We start from the raw sequence: 19,311 nt of genomic DNA, 5'->3' as shown, positions 1-19,311 counted from the left end.
TATATATATATATATATATATATATATATATATATATATATATATATATATATATATATATCAGCCTGTTATACATATATATAAATACATATATAAAACAGCCTCTCAAAATCCAGAAATAATAATCACCACTCTGGACATAGAGTGTCTGCTCTAAAAGCTTACAATCTAGGCACCCCTGTTTTCTTACAAGCATTTTCTAAAGGTGACCATACCATTGCTGTTCTTTTGTTTCTGGCTTATTCTGCCTCACCAAATGTCCCACATGTTCATTCACATCGTTGCATGCCTCATGACTTTGTTCCTTTTTGTAGCTGCACAATCTTTGTTCATAAGTATACTCCATCGTACGCCAATCTACTTCTCAGTCAGTGCATCCTTCAGCCACCTGCATTCATCAGGGCTCATGTATAGTGCCCAAAGTCCACAGTCTATCAACATTCTTAATTTTAGATAATTTCATTATTCCCATGAGAAAGAAAACCAATAAACACACTCTCGCCAAACAGGAAATCTAAACCTCATCTTAACTCTTGTCCCTCCCCCGATTATTTATCTCTGATATTGCTGTGGTAGTGCTGATGTTTTCCTTTTGAACATAGCCCATAGCATGCAATAACAGTTTTCCCCCTGTACCCTGGACTTAAACACAAGGAGGTTAAAATTTGACTCTAAGATTTGTCTAAATGATAAAGCACAGATTTTCAAGGTAATTGAAAGAAGACTAAAGGATCCAAATTTATGGTTTAGGACTAAGTTCGAACCTAAAATTAAAAATACCTTCATTTCTTTCATTCAAAGGAAAACAACTGACTTCGAATCCTACAAGGTAATAGCCTAATTTAGCAATATGGAAGTCTGGAATAGTGCTCTGCAATCAGGAGCTACTTACACCCAAGTTTTCTAGCTGCTAAAATACCATACAATGGGTTGGCTTAAGAACAGAATTTTATTGGCTCACGGTTCTGAGGCTAGAAGACTTGCTTCCTCCCAGGGTCAGTGTCTTCTGTCTGGCTGGAAAAATCTTTTGTATTCCTCAGGTTTCTGGCACATGGTCATGCACATAGTGATGTTTTCTTCTTTTATCTCTTTTGTCTGGGTTCCACTGACTTCCAACCTCTGGTTGCTCCCATGGCTTCTCTCTCCATATGACTTCCATTGTTCTTTATAAAGGAGTCTAGTAATGCAAATTAAAGCCCACCCTGATTCACTGGGCCACACCTTAACTGAAGTAACATCCTGAAGAGCTCTTATTTACAATGGGTCCACATCCACCAAAATGTGGACCAAGATCAAGAACATGTCAAAACTGGGATACACAATTTAACCCACCACAGTCCACCTTCTGGACCCCAAAAAGACCTATTCTTCTCACATGCAAAATACATTCATTCCATCACAATATCCCAAAAGCCTTAAGTCATTTCAATAACAATGCTAAGTACAAAGTTTCATTAAAATCAGTTATGGGACATGACTGTAGAGGATGAACCAGAACCTGGCGTCATGGAATTGAGAAAACTTTCTTGACCAAAAGGGGGAGGAAAAATGAAATAAATGTTTCAGTGGCTGAGAGATTTCAAATAAAGCCAAGAAGGTCATTCTGGAGGTTAATCTTATGTATTATATTAATATCCCTTTTTAGTTTATGGTGCATTGGAGTGGCTGGAGGGAAGTACCTGAAACTACCGAGCTGTGTTGCAGTAGCCTTGATTCTTGAAGACAACTGTATAACAATATAGCTTTTACAGTGTAACTGTGTGATTGTGAAAACCTTGTGTCCGATGTTTCTTTTATCCAGGGTATGGACAGATGAGTAAAAAAAATAGTGATAAAAAATAAATAATAAGGGGTAAAATTAATTGGGTAGATGGAAATACTAGTGGTTAATGAGAGGAAGGGGTAACAGATATGGTATGTATAGAGTTTTTTGGGTTTTTTCCTTTTATTTCTTTTTCTGGAGTGATGCAAATGTTCTAAAAAATTATCGTGGTAATGAATACACAAGTATGTGATAATACTGTGAGTGACTGATTGTATACCATGTATGGAATGTATGTATGTGAAAATTTGTCAATAAAAATGCTTTTTAAGAAATCAATTATGGGTATAATCTATCCTAGAAACCTAGAAGCAAGTTATGTGCTTTCAATATACAATGGAGAGACAAGTATAGGATAAATATTCCAATTCAAGAATGGAGAAATTAGAAGGAAAAAAGGGGTCATAGGTCCCAAACAAATCCAAAACACTGCAGGGAAAACTCCATTTGATTTCAGGTTCTGAGAGTCATGGATAGATAGATGTTTTGTCCTCCATACTAGAGCATCAGTCCTCCCCTTTCCAAGCACTTGCTCAGCAGCCACATTCTCCCCAAACACTGGGATATAGTCCCACCCTCTCCAACTTTCAGAGTGGTAGACAGGGTATAAACCTCACCTTCTCTAAGCACTGGGATGCCATAAGCAACAGGGCACAAGGCCTGCCCTCTCCAAGTATCAGGGCAGATGACCTGCCCTTCCAAGTGCAGATGCTGGCCTGCCCTTTCCATACACATGGGTAGGCCTGCTCTCTTGGCCTGAGATGTCTTTGGTCCAGACCTTGGCTTCCATGGTGCTGACCATGAAGTCATTCCTCCTTCAATTCATCCCTTCTCTGTACCTTTTAGCTAGTTTACAAGTGGTTCCATTTATACCAATTTTGCAAAAACCTTGTGGGTTTTGCATGTAGTTCAAATGGGTCCAAACCATCAGACAGTAGATCTTTCCACAAATTCCTTGTGGATAAATGCATTTCCAATCCTGACTTCCACTGAAATGGCTGATTGGATCCATGTTCAACCACACCCTCATGTCAAAGGGTTGTTCAGTTAAACCAACACACAGAGCCTATCCTCTGAGGATAAAGTTCAGGAAGGTCCCTGATAAAGCTGCTTCTGGCCTTAAATCTCAGGCACACTATCTGGATAGGCTGAGAACTTCCTAAACTATCAACTGCTGATATATTTGAGCCTGAGTTTAGCTCTCAGCTTATCCCTTTCCTCTGGCATTTCACTATAAACTCTAAGAGAAGCCAGGCTGTACCTTCCATACTTAGTTTGGAAATCTCCTCAACTAAATATCTAAGTTCATCACTTAGAATTTCCATTTTCAATCTAATACCAGAACACAATTTTGCCAAGTTTTCCCCAACTTCTTAAAAAGGATCACCTTTCTTTCAATTTCCAGCAACACATTCATCATTTCCTTATAAGGCCTCATTAGAAGAACCTTTAATGTCCACATTTCTAACAACAATCTCATCAAAGCAATTTAGGCTATTTCTATCAAACACCTCACAATTTTTCCAACCTCTACCCATTACCCAATTCTAAAGCTACTTTCCACATTTTTAGCTATTTGTCATAGCACCTCATTTTCCAGAGGCAAAAACTGCTTTAATTTCCTGGCTGCTAAAACAAATACCATACAATGGGTTGGTTTAACAACAGGAATTTATTGGCTCACGGTTACCGAGGATAGAAGATTTGGTTTCTTCTGGGATTACTATCTTCTGGCTGGCTGGCAATCTTTGAGTTTCTTGGCTTTTTATGTCACATGACCATGCACATAGTGATGTCTTCTCCTTTCACCTCTCTTCTTAGGGATCCACTGACTTCCAGCTTCTGGCTGCTCCCCATTGCTTCTCTCTCTCCATATGACTTTCACTCTGCTTATAAAGGATTCCAGTAATGCAGATTAAAGCCCAACCTGATTGGGCGACACCTTAACTAAAGTAACATCTTGTAGAGATCTTATTTAAAATGGGTCCACATCCACCAGAATGTGGATCAAGAACAAGTCCAAATTGAGATACACAATTCAATCTACCACAGGAGTCAAGATCTGAATAATATATTAATAAATAGAGAAGGCAGAATTGCCTTTTAAAATACTTTTTAACCACTACTGAACATTTCTTCAGTCTAATAATTATAAATCTGCTCAAAGATATTCCTTATACCAAGAAAATATACCCTGAGATATCATGTCTCTCAAAGGCCAGAAATGTAATTTTCCATATTTTGTAAATGCAATCCTCTAAAATAGGTATTTGTATGAAGGAGGGTGGTGAGTGATGTCTTCTGCTTTCCTGGGGGGAGAGGTATATGTGCAGGAGCTAAAAGACATTTCCTACAGTTTTTATATTTGTAAGTTGTGATGGTTAGATTCTGGTGTCAACCTGGCCAAGTGACGATGCCCAGTTGTCTAGTCAGGCAAGCACTGGCCTGACCACTGGTGCAAAGATATTTCGTTGCTGGTTGATAAATCAGAAGGCTGGTATATTAAGTAATCAGTCAGATGATTGCTGATTACATCTACGATCAAACTAAAGCTGTGTCTCCCACAATGATATAATCAAATCAGTTGAAGGCTTTTAAGGATGAAGAGAGACTCTTTCGGGCGGGCCACGGTGGCTCAGCAGGCAAGGATGCTTGCCTGCCATGCCAGAGGACCCGGGTTCGATTACTGATGCCTGCCCATGTTAAAAAAAAAAAAAAGAGAGAGAGACTCTTTCACTACTTCTTTAGCCAGCGAGCCTCTCCTGTGGAGTTCGTCTGGACCCTTCATTGGAGCCGCCAGCTTCACAGCCTGCCTTACAAATTGTGGACTCTTCTGTTCCCACGGATGCATGAGACACCTTTATAAATCTCATATATATAGATATTTCCTGTTGGTTCTGTTTCTCTAGAGAACCCTGATTAACACTTAAGTGGATCAGGTACTTGGAGAGCCAAATAACAAAGGATCAATGGCAACTGAATGTCAGCAGCTGACCAAGGGGGAACCATGCTTTTCATAGTTGCCATTCAAATACTCCACATAGTTCTCCACATGTGTTTATATGACACTTAGGTAAATACACCCTTCCTAGAGCAATGGACATCCTGTGAGTGTAAATTGTAAAGAGTTATATCAAAAAATTTATTCTCCTCAACGTTCTTGAAACAAGAACTGTATGGCAACAATCTTCTTTCCTTACAATGTCATTTTTTCATCCTTTCCCCCACAATTTCTCCTGTTGGTAATCAGATTGCAAGCTTAACCACCAACAACCTAGAAAGGCATATATTTTAGTACTATCTGGTCCTTTTTCTTTTCTTGCCTCCAGTATGGGATTGCCAAATCATAGGTTTTAAGACTTTGGGGAAGGGAAAGAGTACAGAAGACAGAGAAGAAAAAGGAATGGCTTAATTTGAAAATCCCATGGGGCTGAGAAAAAAAATCATACCATGATGTTTTTCAAGTTTCTAAGGAGTAGAGCAGCTGACATAATAAGGATGCATGAAAGGAATGGTCTTGTACCTCAAGCCAAAATAGGGAAAGAAAGTTGGGAAAAGTTGAGCTGCTGTTCTGAATATTCTGATGAACATAAACAGCCAATAGAAATATCCTAACATTGAAAAATTTATGGAACCAGAGTTGATGGAAAATGAGAAAAAAAAAATTTAGCTCCCTTGTTAGTATTTAACTTTTCACAACATATGGATAGTTCAATAAAAACTATAAAACTGAAATCTTTCCTAATTTAGCAAACAGTATAGAAAAGCAAAGAAGGATTAGACAATGACGCAGGAGGTGCCCTTGAGAAAACTGGAGTCTCCATGCTGTGAGGGTGGCATTAGAGAATGGAAAGATACCCAAGTACTTTTATTTCCAAAGACACTTTGAGGTCTGTTTTAAAATGAGATTAAAAATGGATTTTACCCAGAAGAAGAGGCAATTCCCAGTGACTAGCCACGCTAAAGAGAAGGATTTTGTTAAAATTACCCAACACCTTGAAAAAGGGCAAGCACTTGTGTGAAAAGGAACAATTAGAGTCTGTTTGGCTTTTACTTTGGTAGAATGGGATCAATTTTCCCTGAAGGAACCAATGTTGCTTTTGATTTCAAACCTATAAACTCAACTGCAAAACTGAAGAATCACAGAAAATGAGAGTAAACGATTTTGCTATAAAATGGCCCCTCCCAGTAGCCATGATATTTTAAAGCCTAGATATATCAACCACAAGAAGCACAGCATTAAGGGAGGAAAGTAGAAAGCATTCCCTTTCAGAAAATAAATGCAAGTATCATGCGAGAAGGTCTTCCAAGTCTTCTCTCAAAACTCTAATTCCCCTGTCCAACAACAATAAGAAATCCACTGCTAGCCGTGCCCCACAAACCATCCACTGGTTGATACCCTTGGGGGTGCAGTTCTTCTCTGGAACGTGCTTGTCTTTCATTCCTCCACTACAGGATACTAAGACTTTGCAAAGTAAATAAAGCAAAATTGAAAACAAGTCAAGAAATGGGGACAGTGCTTTTATTTTCCTCTCAGCTGAATGTTTCCCAATAGGCTGAGATCTCGCTTGAGCCACATTCTTCAAAGCTACAACGCTTGTGGCCAGGTTTCTCAACTCCCCTTACACCGTCTTTTGCACGAGAAGAGATAGCTGTCTATATACCAAAGTTTCTCTGAAATTTAATGTACTGAAAATTATCTGAAACTCTCCAAAGTTCACACAAAGCAAAATCTGTCTGCCTCCTTTTCTTATGAAAAAATGACACTAAAAATGAATCCAGTGACATCAAGTTTGAGGTCCACAGACACTGCTGCTCATGAATTGTCTTAACAAAAACAAACATGATCATATTCTGTTGTTCATCGTATTTTGTTTGTGAGAGAAGAAAATTAGAGAAGTTAGTCACATGAAATGCCATTTGATAATTATATATTTCACGTACAATATATGTATTATTTAACTCACAGAAAATAAACTATTAAGTGCTAGACAGTAACTTAGCAAGTAGTATTTCCCTAGTGTTAGATCTGATTGTGGTAGTTATGGAGTCTGGATGACAACAGACATAAAAACGTAGAATAGCTAGGACTCTTTTCCTCTGCTCACTTTTCCAAAAAAAGGCTGCTTTCATGAATATTCCTTTTAATTCAGTCTTATGGTATAAAATAACAATCTAAAAGGAATATCAACAGGTGTTATAATGATGTAGCAAATAATATCAGTCACTCTACTGTTACACTGTCAATATCAGCACTAAAGGGTTCACCTCATCTATATACAAATAAAAATTAAAATTGTAAACGCTGAATTACATTATTCATTCAGGGAAGACTTTTTTTTAAGAGCCTTTATATTTGAGTTTATTCTTCATTTAACTTTTGAAACACTACTATAGTTGAGTAGTAAAACAAAAACAATAGCAAGTAGTGAGTAAATTATGATTAAAATCCTTCAGTTATTCACTGGCCCCCCACTAAGAGGTTTTTCAGTGAACACCTCCAGGGTGATGTTCATCATCCTTATATGGTTTTCAATTGTAATGGCACTGTCCTTCCTGACTAGGATCAAAGTCTACCAATTCTACTGTTTCTTCTAGGTCTTTCATCAGTTTCTTCTACTTTTTTCCTCTCACGTAGGAATTTTTCCAGCAAAGGCAGTTTATCAGGAGAGAAAAGGCCATTCTCAGGAAAGTTTACTATAATCCAATAACTAAGTGACCATTTTTTATGGTCTATGATAAATTGGCATGCCTTCCTTTAGCAAACACTTGATATCTCCATGCTTGACAATCTGATCTGGATGAGAGATAATGACTATGGTTTGGGTGTCAAGAGTGAATACTGGCTTTTGGAAGCCACACAATGCTTCACCAGCTGTATGTCCAAACACATGTAAAAGTCTTCCCCTTGGTGAGTAAAAACAGCAAGATCTTTCTAATCTAAAACAATGATAATATCTCTTGGCTCCAGTCCTGGCTCCAGTCCTGGCTCTTGGTCTCTTTCACCATGGAATGTTATCTTCTGGCCATCTTTCATGCCCCTGTCAATATGAACTTCTAGAATCTTCTTCTCTCAAACTATCTTCCTTCCATTGTAACTTGTACATCTATCTTTAGGATTGATCTGTTCCCCATGGTCCTGGTACTCCATGGACACAGACTGAATTTGCTGAACCATTCTAGGTCCTATGTGATGAATTCTTATTTGCATTCCAAAGTACCTCAGCAATTGGGACAGTACTCTACTGCTCCTTTCTTACCACCAGACCTTCATGTTTGTCACAAATCACATTCTTTTGCAGAGCGAGTTTTCTTGTTGCACCATTTTATAAATCTTCTAAGGTTACTGAGAGCTGATGTACAAAATTTTGACCTCATTTCTTTCTGTGTCCTTCATGACTTCCAAAAAACATATCAAAGATGTCCACGGGGGTGCCAAAACTCCTACCTACTCCACCCTGTTTGATGGCCTGTTCTCCTCCTTTGTTATATAATTCTCTTTTCTTTTGCATCAGAGACCACTTCATAAGGTTGAGAAATTTGTTTAAACTTCTCACCTTCATTTGGATTATTATCAGGGTGGCACTTCAAGGCTAGCTTCCTGAAAGCCTTTTTCAACTTCTGGTTGGCATTGGGTCTGACCTCCAAAACATTATAGTGGTTTCTTTCACTATTTTTACAGATGATATGTGGGCAGAGGCCAGTAAGGAGAGGGGGAGTGGGAAGGAGTGCAGTGCTGTACATGGCTTGAGCAGCCACTGCTTCTCCGCCACTCACTAAGCATTGTGGAAAGTTCCATGGAAGTCTTTTTTTTTTTTTCCCCGGTTTTTATAAAGGGGATTTATTAAGTTGCAATTTTACAGTTCTAAGGCCTTAAAAATGCCCAAGCTAAAGCATCCCAAGAAAGATACCTTGGCTCAAGGAAGGCTGATATGGAAAGGTATGTAGCTGGTGTCTGTTGGTCCTTGTTTCTGGTTTGTTGCTTCCAGCTTCTGATACCAGTAGTTTCCTCTCCAAGCATCTGTGAACCTTCACGTACTTCCACCAGGACACAACTTAGGGTTCTAGCTTGCTTAGCATCGCATAGGAAGGCACATGGCGATGTCTCCTGGGCTCTGCCCATGTCTAGACATCTGTTCTGTCAGCACTCCAAGCATCTCCAAACATCCATGTCTCTGTCAGCTCTGAAGCAACTGTTCTCCAACCATTTGCATCTGAGGTGTCTTAAAATTGTTTTTCCATGGAAGACTTTTTAAAACCACTTTCTCCCAATAAAATTTAAGTAGTTCCTGAAGTAGGTTATGCATACCGTTAGGCATACTCCACACAGAGTCATGGGGTATTTGAAGACAGAAGGTCAAATATGGTATGCCTTCCAGAAATCACTGATTTGCCTCAATGATTTGGAATAAAAACACTATTTTATATAAAACAAGCACAGATAATACATTTAAGAGAAATTTATTTTATCCTAAATTTTATCTTAAATGCATTGTCATTATTTCAGATAAACGAAGACTTCAAAGACTACATTATTTTGCATGATTACATCCTAGAACCTCAAGGAAACTGCGTTCAAGCTGCTAGAGCAAGTTGCTTTAGATCACGATTAGAGTTTTGGACTTCAGAATATAATTTCTGAATCATAGCCAGAATTATGTTTTTCAAAGGTTTAAGTAGATAGAAAAAGAAAGAGAGAGGGAGATTGGTTAATGATGACAAAAATAGTTGCATCTTCTTTCTCAAACTACAAATATTCCATATTGACAGCTAAAATTTATTCTTTACATTTCAGTGATATAAAGAGGATGAAGTACCTCTCAGTAATAATGCTCAGTGAGCCATACCCTATTATGCCATTGGGCTCATTGCTGTAAAGATTTTTAAAAGATACCAATAATATATGGAACATGAGTTTGCTGTGTTGTTTTAAGGCACTGGAATTTAGGTGGTTATTTGTTACCACAGGGGGAAGTAAGGGGAAGATGCCAATAGTAATCTTTATGTGTTTGAAAATTCTTAATTCTGGCCCTCTGCCTATCACCTTTCCAGCCTTATTTTCCATTACTCTTACCCTTGCTTCTGTCATATGAAACTTCTCCCACAAACCAAATGTGCTTTTTGCATTTGCTGATCTCTCTACCTGGAATGCCCTTCTCTCCACTGTCTACCTGGGGAGCAACCACTCATTTATCAGCTTACAGCCAAAATACTTGGTCTTCTGAGGCCTTCCTTGTCATACCCCTTCCTTCCACATAATTAATAATTGATTTTGACACTGATCACATTATATTTCCATTATTTTCTAAATAAGACCAAATCCATACTTTCAGACATTTCAGTACTTCAGTGCAAACTAACAAATGGCACACAATAGGAAGGAGGGATGTAAAATAATTTCTAATGGATGTTTCTGGGACTCCCCAACTCACCAAAGTTAAAGTAACAATCAATACTGGGACCTCTAAACAGTATTCTCAGTCCTCAAGCCAGCATTTGTGAGAAATCTACTTAGGAGTGACAGAACTCTAACTACCTGGTTTTTGGTGCAGCTGTGGTCAACAATAAATGTAATGTTAGGATTAGCCCCACCAAAGATGACTACATCTAGAGTAACCAACAAAGTCTCCAACCTAATTCATCATTAGAATTGACATCTCTCTTAACAGTGAAGCAAAGGGATTAAAAATTGCAGTTACTGCAACAGAATGGCCCTTTCAAATTATTTACAGTGGTAAGGGACTAGGACAACAATGTCGAATGAAATTCACAGATAATTTTTAAGAATCCACTCTCATCACCAATTTCAACTTTCCAACTTTAACAGGCCTCCTAGAAAGTAGAAAATTTGACTGATTTAAAGTTTTGCGTACTATTCCAACTATTGTTCAAGAAATAATGAGCAGCAAGTGTGATAGCAGGAAGGTAATCACTAAGAAGAAAATAGGAAAGAAACAATTTAAGAACTAGATTTCTTTTAAAGAGAGAAAAGTCTAAAAATGCAAGGGAGGAAAAAATGAAATGAACAGCTTTTATCCCATCTGACAACATGAGAAACTAGTGTCTGAATAGTTTCACAAGACCCTAGGATTGCTGATCAGCCTACAGAACACGTATATTATTTTTTTCTTGTTCTGTATTCACTTCTAAGGAAAACTTAACTTGTCTTGACAGCTTCATTTGAAAAAAATAATTAAAATTTTACTCCAGAGGCATATGTTCTTCACTGGAATTCCCACTAGGAACCCAATATCCAAAGTGATTTAATACAAATTGCTTACTTGATGCCAATTCTGTGTTAAATTTAGCGTCCATGCAAACATCCCCTCGCATCTGTTTATGAGCATTTGGTAACTTGATCATTCAACACCATATTTTTTCTTTGGACACACAAGAGCTTTCTGTATTCTAAATTCCAAAGTTTGGGAAATAGGGCTACATCACTGGAGAAAACAGTGACAATTTGTTCTAAACACAAAATAGCTTATTTTCCTTTGGGAACTCTCCAGGGATTTGGGTGGGAGGGGGAAAGGATACTCCTCCGGAGAGATCAGGCTCTATCTTCCGAATCTGGCTTTCTGTCAAAACTTAGCCATGGGTGGGACATCATTTTTTTTTAATTATTTATCTTTCACATCAATTTGGAAACTGATTAAAGATTTCTACCTTAGTAACAGTTTTTATACTCTTTGGTCTTTTGTTGGTGTTCATCCCTACTCTGGCAGCCACAATGGCTGATTTAACGGTACCAAGAAGCTAAAAAAGTGTTGCTGTCCAAAAGAAAAAGCATTCTCTCACAGGGTCTGGGAAGGCAATCTGTAATCACAACAGTAGCTATTTGTTAATTTTCTATTTGAAACATGGTGATGTCAATATACTGTACCCTGCCAGCTACAGTGGAGTAAAGTACATTTTGAAACCAAAACAAACTTCCTACATGCTGGCAAGTCAGATTTGAGACATACTGATAACCCCCTGTAATACACTGCCCTGGTTTTTTATAGAAAGTGCAGAAAACAAGCATTAGTCTATTCTTCTACAAAAGTTTAAATGTAATCTTCACAGTCTCACTCCTAACTCCAGTCCAGTGCAACTGTAGTATTATATCAAATTAAGAGACTAGGATAGCAAGGGTGAATGAAGAAATATCGTTACTAATCTCTAATAAAATGGTGATCCTACGTAGCACAATAGCACACTCGAAGATTGCTTTGTAATGTAATTGTTCATTTAGAAGCATAAAATGAAAATAGCATAAAGCTTTTAAAAATGGCCCCCCTAATAAGATGTGATTAGTTTAATAGCTCATTTTAGAGGGGTGTGTGCACTTAGGGGGAGACTCCTTTTTATTAAATGGAGCCCTCTGTCCTAGGAATAAATGCATTCCTGGAAGATATTCACAATTTGTACTGAATATGAGTAACCTGAAATAGTGAGCTAAATGAATGAAAGTGATAACCACGTTCAACACTAACAGAATGCAAATGATCTGGCAAATAAACTGGACATCTGCCAGTTTAGTCAAAACAGCTAGAGAATTTTTAAAAAACATTTTTTATTATGAAATATGAGATTATTTTTAAAGTCACATTTTAGCACAATTTTCCAAAATCAAAATGCAGTGTTTTCTGAAGGGAAGAGCAGGAAGGGGTAAAATGTGGGGCAGGAAAAAGAGCAATAAAGAGTAACTGGGGCAATGTATATAAGCACTCATAGGGGTATCTGGAACCTGTGGAAAAACAGGATTCATAGAATTTTAAATATGCCATAGTCCTGATCATGGCAGAAAATTAATGTTTTAGTACATCTTTTTTGGGGGTGTGTGTGCATGGTCCAGGAATAGAATCTGGGTCTCCCGCTGTTTTAGTATATCGTTTTATTTCTAAATTATCTAACTGTTCTGATCTTTTTCTTTTAAGATACTGTATCACCTTTTTTCCTGACCACAAAGGGTCCAAATGAAGAGTAGTTTTTGAGAATCACTTTTGGAGGAGCCTAACATAACACCTGGCACCAATTCTGGGCATGCTCTCCTATGATAAAGCAGAAATTTTTTCAGTTTTGTATGAGGGCATACATAGATGAACATTTTTAGGCAGGCAGAAAGAACATTTTAAAGTCATTAAAAATGACTTTTTAAAACCCTTCTGGAAAGGGAAAGTGTTCAACTTAATTTAACAAGAATTACAATGTTTCTTAAAAGGCAAACTTTTTATCAAATAAAAGACTGGGTTCAATTATCGACTGGGTTGCAACACTATACTTTGTAACTTGCTTCTACTTATATTTGTCTAAATCTTAGTTGACTCTTCTCTGGATAAGCCCAGGAAAAGATTAAATGAGAGAAGAATCCAATACTACTATTTATTTCGTATGATTCTAATTTCAATATAAGACTACTATAGTTTTATGTCCAAGGACTGCTACACAAGCACCATTACACTTTGATTCCACAACAGCTCAGGACAGCATTCCTAAAAATTCTATTTAGTTCCATGGATTTGGGGAAGAAGAGATGGGTTGAGAACATGTTCCATTTTGTTAGCACTCCAGTCAAAATTGTGGCTGTTCACCAGAGCAGATTGTGTGGCTTTCTTGTTTAAGTATATCCCAACAATAAGAACTTAAAAACTTGCTCCAACCAAAGAAGCTGGCAGTTTGGAGGGTAAGTTGCCTCCCTTGGCCACATTTCCTTTCAGCTATTACAGGATGAAAGCCCTGAAACATCATTCAGGATCACCAATACCTTTCCTCTCAGGGAACAAAATATGAAGGATTCTTTGAAATTCCGAAAAATAAAACCCAATATTTATCAGTATTTTCTTCTAGAAACATCAATATTTTCTGGATACTGCAAACTAGCAGACCCATGCTTCTTCCGTAATCTGACCCAATATAGGCAGCACTAAATTCCAACTGCTTCCAGGAGAATTCTAAGAGCCCAAAGTATCACCAAATTGCTCTTTAGGAAAAGCCTCTTCCATTACAAAAATAGCAGTCTGGCAAAGTCATTCAGTTCTATCTAAATTGTGTTATGTTTACAAATGTTTTAACAGCAGAGATGAAATTTCCAATTGCAAAGAACCTTATTTAGGAGAGGCTGGATTTTTTACAGCTATGCCAAACACAAGCTGTTCTGCTGTTCTGTAAAGAGATCTTTGTGAATCAGGCTAGAAAAAGTGAGTCAAGATAGAAATATAAACATTAAAACCCGAAAGAGAAATACCACAATTGGTCACACTAGTGATCCAAAGAGTTTAGTCTTGTCAATGAATACAAGGGATGGTGCAGAGCAGACGGTGATACCTGTTATCCATGCCAATGATATGAAGCAGAAATATACCCAAAACATCTTACAGCCCAACAGATTATTCAAATTCTCTAAATGCATTCCCAGGCCCATAGCTATCTTATTCGTGATAAATAGCTGAAAATTCACCTTTACCCTGGAGTAAGTGGCAAACTTATGCTTTAATGATTAAAACAGCAAAAAAGATACATACACAGCCTTTCTCCCGAAAGCCCTTTCAAACACATTGAAAACACCCCTTTTCAACATGAAAAAGTTAGAATGGGTGTAGCCCAAATATCTCTAAAGACTGAGAGGAGGATCAAAGGCGAAGGAGAAGTTATAACAAAGAAGAGAGGATTTAAAAAATGAGTATGATTGCTGAATCATTATACTGATAATTGCTTTTAGTTTCCAGTGCCTTAGAGCAGCTAGAAGGAAAAATCTGAAATACCAAACTTTGAAATCTGTTCTATAACTAATTGTTAAAATGTATTTTGAAATTTATTGCTTTTTTACATATCTTATATTTCACAATAAAAAAATGTTTAAAAAAAAAACACCTCAATGTAAACTACTCAGCTTGTTCTGATTCTCAGCCTCCTTTGTGACTGACTCATCCTTCCCTACCTGATTGCTGTTCCTCATGGTTCCATCCTCAGGCCTCTTCTCCATGTATCCACTCTCTCTGGGCAAACTCATTCTACACTTCTCTTTGGAGCTACAGACTCCTTTATACAACAATGTAATGGAAATTTCTCCAAGGCATTTCAAACCCAAAATGTCTAAAATAGAATTTATCTTTACTTGCTCCTTGGGTCCTCTTTATTTCAGTAACCACACCATATATGGCTGGGTTGTAACGTTAAGGAAGTCATTCTTAACTTACTTTCCCGCATCATTCTAGCCACGATTATCTTACACCTGTTTTTCTGCCTCCTTACTGGACTCCTTGCATCCAATTTTGCTTCCTTCTATTGCCAGAATGATTTTCTCACATTATTGCCAGAATGATTTCAAGACCCATTTTTTAAAAACAAACAAATCCGATTGTTTTTAAAACTTATAATGGCTTCTAATTGGCTATAGGAAAAAATCCATATTAAAATTTAAGATCTACATAGTACTGCATGAGTTGACTACTGCTGCCTCTTAAGCTTTTTTGCAGGGCTCCCTTCCCCTGCACTCTCCATTTTGCTGTACTTGTTTCAGTTCTTTGCAGGAGCACTATGCTTTAGTCTTCAGTTTCTCTGCCTGGAAATATGTTTTCTGCTATCCTTCTCTTCATTGACTAACTCCTACTCAGAAATTTTATCTTTCTAAGGAAAGGCTTTCCTGATACACTATATTAAGTAAGATTTTCCTGCAATCAGTTTCCCATATTGTAAACACCATCAAGGCAGTAATTGTATGTATTTTTTCCCCACTGTATCCTTAGTGACTAGCCAATACTTAGGACATATTCAATACATATTTGTCGAATGGGGGAAAAAAGAGAGAGAATAAGAATGACTCTATTATTGTCAGATAAATAAACTTTAATCAAAAAAGATTACAACAAAGAAAGTATAATATATTGATAAAAGGTTCAATCCAGCAAGGTAATATGATTATAAATATATATGCATCTCACAACAAATCCCAAAATATATTTAGCAAAAACCAACAGAATTGACAGGAGAAATAGATAGTTCTAAAATAACAGTTGGCAACTTCAATACACCACTTTCAATAATTGATAAAACATCTAAACAGAAGATTGATAAGGAAACAGACAACTTGAACAACACTATTAATCAATTAGACCTAATGGACATACATACAACAGTCTACCCAACAGAGGAATATACATTCTTCTCATGGAACATTTTCCTGGACAGACCATGTCAGGTCAAAAATCAAATCTTCAAAATTTAAAAATACTAAAATCGGGCGGGCCGCGGTGGCTCAGCGGGCAAGAGTGCTTGCCTGCCATGCCGGAGGACCCCGGTTCGATTCCCGGCCCCAGCCCATGTAAAAAACAAACAAACAAACAAAATATAATAAAATAAGAAAATGTTTAAAGATGTTTCCCTTTCTTCCTCCCTTCCTTCCTTCTATCCTTCCTTCCTTCTCTGTCTTTAAAAAAAAAAAAAAAAAAAAAAAAAAAAAAAAATACTAAAATCATACAAAGTATCTTCCTAGACCACAATGGAATAAACAGAAATCATTAGCAGAAGGAAAACTGGAAAATTTACAAACATGTGGAAATTAAACAACACACTATTAGATAACCAATGGCTCAAGGAAGAAATCACAAAAGTAATTAGGAAATATCTGCAAATGAAAGAAAATGAAAACAGAATATAGCCAAATTTATTGGATTTAATGACGGCAATGCTCAGAGGGAAATTTATAGCTCTATATGTTATTAAAAAAAAAAAAGAAGAAAAGTCACAAATCAATAAACTAACCACCTCACACCAAAGAAACTAAACAAAAAAGAAAACTAAACTCAAAGTTAGTAGAAGGAAGGAAACAGTAAAGATTAGAGCAGAGATAACTGAAATAGAGAATAGAAAAACAAGAGAAAGAGTCAACAAAACCAAAAGTTACTTTCCTTTTTAAAAGATAAATATAACTGGTAAACTTTAGATAGATTGACTGTGATTGTTAGATGGATTTGTCAACTTGGCTAGGTTATGGTGTCCAGCTGTTTGGTCAAACATGGAATGACTTAATTGTTATGGTGATGATATTGCTTGGATTTAAATCAACAGTAAATTGATTGCATCTAGGGCTGATTAAATTTATAATCAACTTAGGAGATCACATTCAACAATGAGAGAAATCTCATCCAATCAGCCGAAGGCCTTAAAGGGAGAACTGATGATTTCAGTAGCCAGAAAGGAATTTTGATAAATTCCTCAGCTTCTCCTGGGGAATTCACTGAAAACCTTCATTAGCATTCCCAGCTTGTGGCCTGCCCTACAGAATTCAAACCTGCTCATGACCCCACAGTTCCATGAGGCAAATCCTATAATAAATCTCATAATTATATATGTATATGTGTGTGTGTGTGTGTGTGTGTGTGTGTGTGTGTGTATATATATATACAGAGAGAGAGAGTATATATATATATTCTGTTAATTCTGTTTTCCTGTAGAACCACAATTGATACACTGACAAAGAAAAAGAAAGAAGGATACAAATAACTAAACTCAGAAGTGAAAGTGAAGACACTTATCAATTTTAAAGAAATAAAAAGGATTATAAGAGGGTATTATGAACAATTACATATCAACAAATTAGAAAACCTAGATTAAAGGGTCAAATTCCTAGAAACATACAAGTTACCTAATCTCATGCAAGAAGAAATACAAATTCTCAACAGACCTATAACAAGTAAAGAGATTTAATCAGTAACTAAAAACTTCCCAACAAAGAAAAGTCCAGGACTGGATGGTTTCACTGCTGAATTCTACCAAACACTTAAAAAAGATTTAAAACCAATCCTTCTTAATCTCTTCCAAAAAACAGAAGAGGAAGATTACTTCCTTCCTAATTCATTCTATGAGGCCAGAATTACCCTGATATTGAAGCCCAATTAAAAACAGCAAATGAAAAGAAAATTACAGACAATATCCCTGATATAAATGCAAAATTTCTCAACAAAATACAGGCAAACCAAACCCAACAGTAAAAGGATTATATGTCATAACAATGTGAGGTTTATTCCAGGAATGCAAGAATAGTTCAACCTAAGGAAATCAACTGATGTAATAATAGAATGAAGGGAAAAAGATACATGATCATCTCAACTGATGCAGAAAAGGGATCAGACAAAATCCAATTTCCTTTCGTGATAAAAACACTCAGAAAACTAGAAACAGAAGGGAACCTTCTCAACATGATAAAGGACATTTATGGAAAAACCTACATCAAATATTATTCTCAATGGTGAAAGACTGAAAGCTTTCCCCCTAAGATCAAGAACAAGATAAGGGGGGAGATTCGGATTGGCACTCCCCCAAGCCTCTTCGGCTGGCGACCCTCCCCTACAGCGAGAGTTTTCCAAAGTTAAAAGAGCCACAACATCTTTTACTGGTGGGACCCGCAGACAGACGAGCGCCACGAGCGCCACCTACTGGGCAGGATAAGAAAAACAGAGCCCAGAGATTTCACAGAAAAATCTTTCAACCTGTTGGGTCCAACACCCAGGGAAATCTTGATTAAATGCCCAGACACCAGCAGAAGATAATGGATCACGCTCGGAAAATTGAAGATATGGCCCAGTCAAAGGAACAAACCAATAGTTCAAATGAGATACACGACCTGAGACAACTAATGCTGAATATACGAACAGAAATGGAAAACCTCTTCAAAAACGAAATCAATAAATTGAGGGAGGACATGAAGAAGACATGGGCTGAGCAAAAAGAAGAAATAGAAAAACTGAAAAAACAAACCACAGAACTTATGGGAGTGAAGGACAAAGTAGAAAAGCTGGAAAAAACAATGGATACCTACAATGGTAGATCTAAAGAGACAGAAGCTAGAATTAGTGAATTGGAGGATGGAACATCTGAATTCCAAAAAGAAACAGAAACTATAGGGAAAAGAATGGAAAAATTTGAACAGGGGATCAGGGAACTGAATGACAATATGAAGCGCACAAATATACGTGTTGTGGGTGTCCCAGAAGGAGAAGAGAAGGGAAAAGGAGGAGAAAAACTAATGGAAGAAATTATCACTGAAAATTTCCCAACTCTTATGAAAAACCTAAAATTACAGATCCAAGAAGTGCAGCGCACCCCAAAGAGATTAGAGCCAAACAGGTGTTCCCCAAGACACTTACTAGTTAGAATGTCAGAGGTCAAAGAGAAAGAGAGGATCTTGAAAGCAGCGAGAGAGAAGCAATCCATCACATACAAGGGAAACCCAATAAGACTATGTGTAGATTTCTGAGCAGAAACCTTGGAAGCTAGAAGACAGTGGGATGATATATTTAAGTTACTAAAAGAGAAAAACTGCCAACCAAGACTCCTATATCCAGCAAAATTGTCCTTCAAAAATGAGGGAGAAATTAAAACATTTTCAGACAAAAAGTCACTGAGAGAATTTGTGACCAAGAGACCAGCTCTGCAAGAAATACTAAAGGGAGCACTAGAGCCAGATACGAAAAGACAGAAGAGAGAGGTATGGGGAAGAGTGTAGAAAG

General features: G+C 37.1%; 1 protein-coding gene and 1 pseudogene across 3 annotated transcripts in view; both read right to left on the bottom strand.

Annotated features, from left to right (window-relative positions):
* Window positions 1–19,311, bottom strand: part of MXI1 (MAX interactor 1, dimerization protein) — a 127,002-nt gene that overhangs the window by 10,231 nt on the left and 97,460 nt on the right. The window lies entirely within an intron of this gene.
* Window positions 107–9,664, bottom strand: LOC143654274 (dnaJ homolog subfamily A member 1 pseudogene; annotated as a pseudogene).

Source organism: Tamandua tetradactyla, chromosome 13 (genome assembly GCF_023851605.1).
Source record: "Tamandua tetradactyla isolate mTamTet1 chromosome 13, mTamTet1.pri, whole genome shotgun sequence".
NCBI lineage: Eukaryota > Metazoa > Chordata > Mammalia > Pilosa > Myrmecophagidae > Tamandua > Tamandua tetradactyla.
This window is presented reverse-complemented; position numbering and strand designations above follow the sequence as displayed.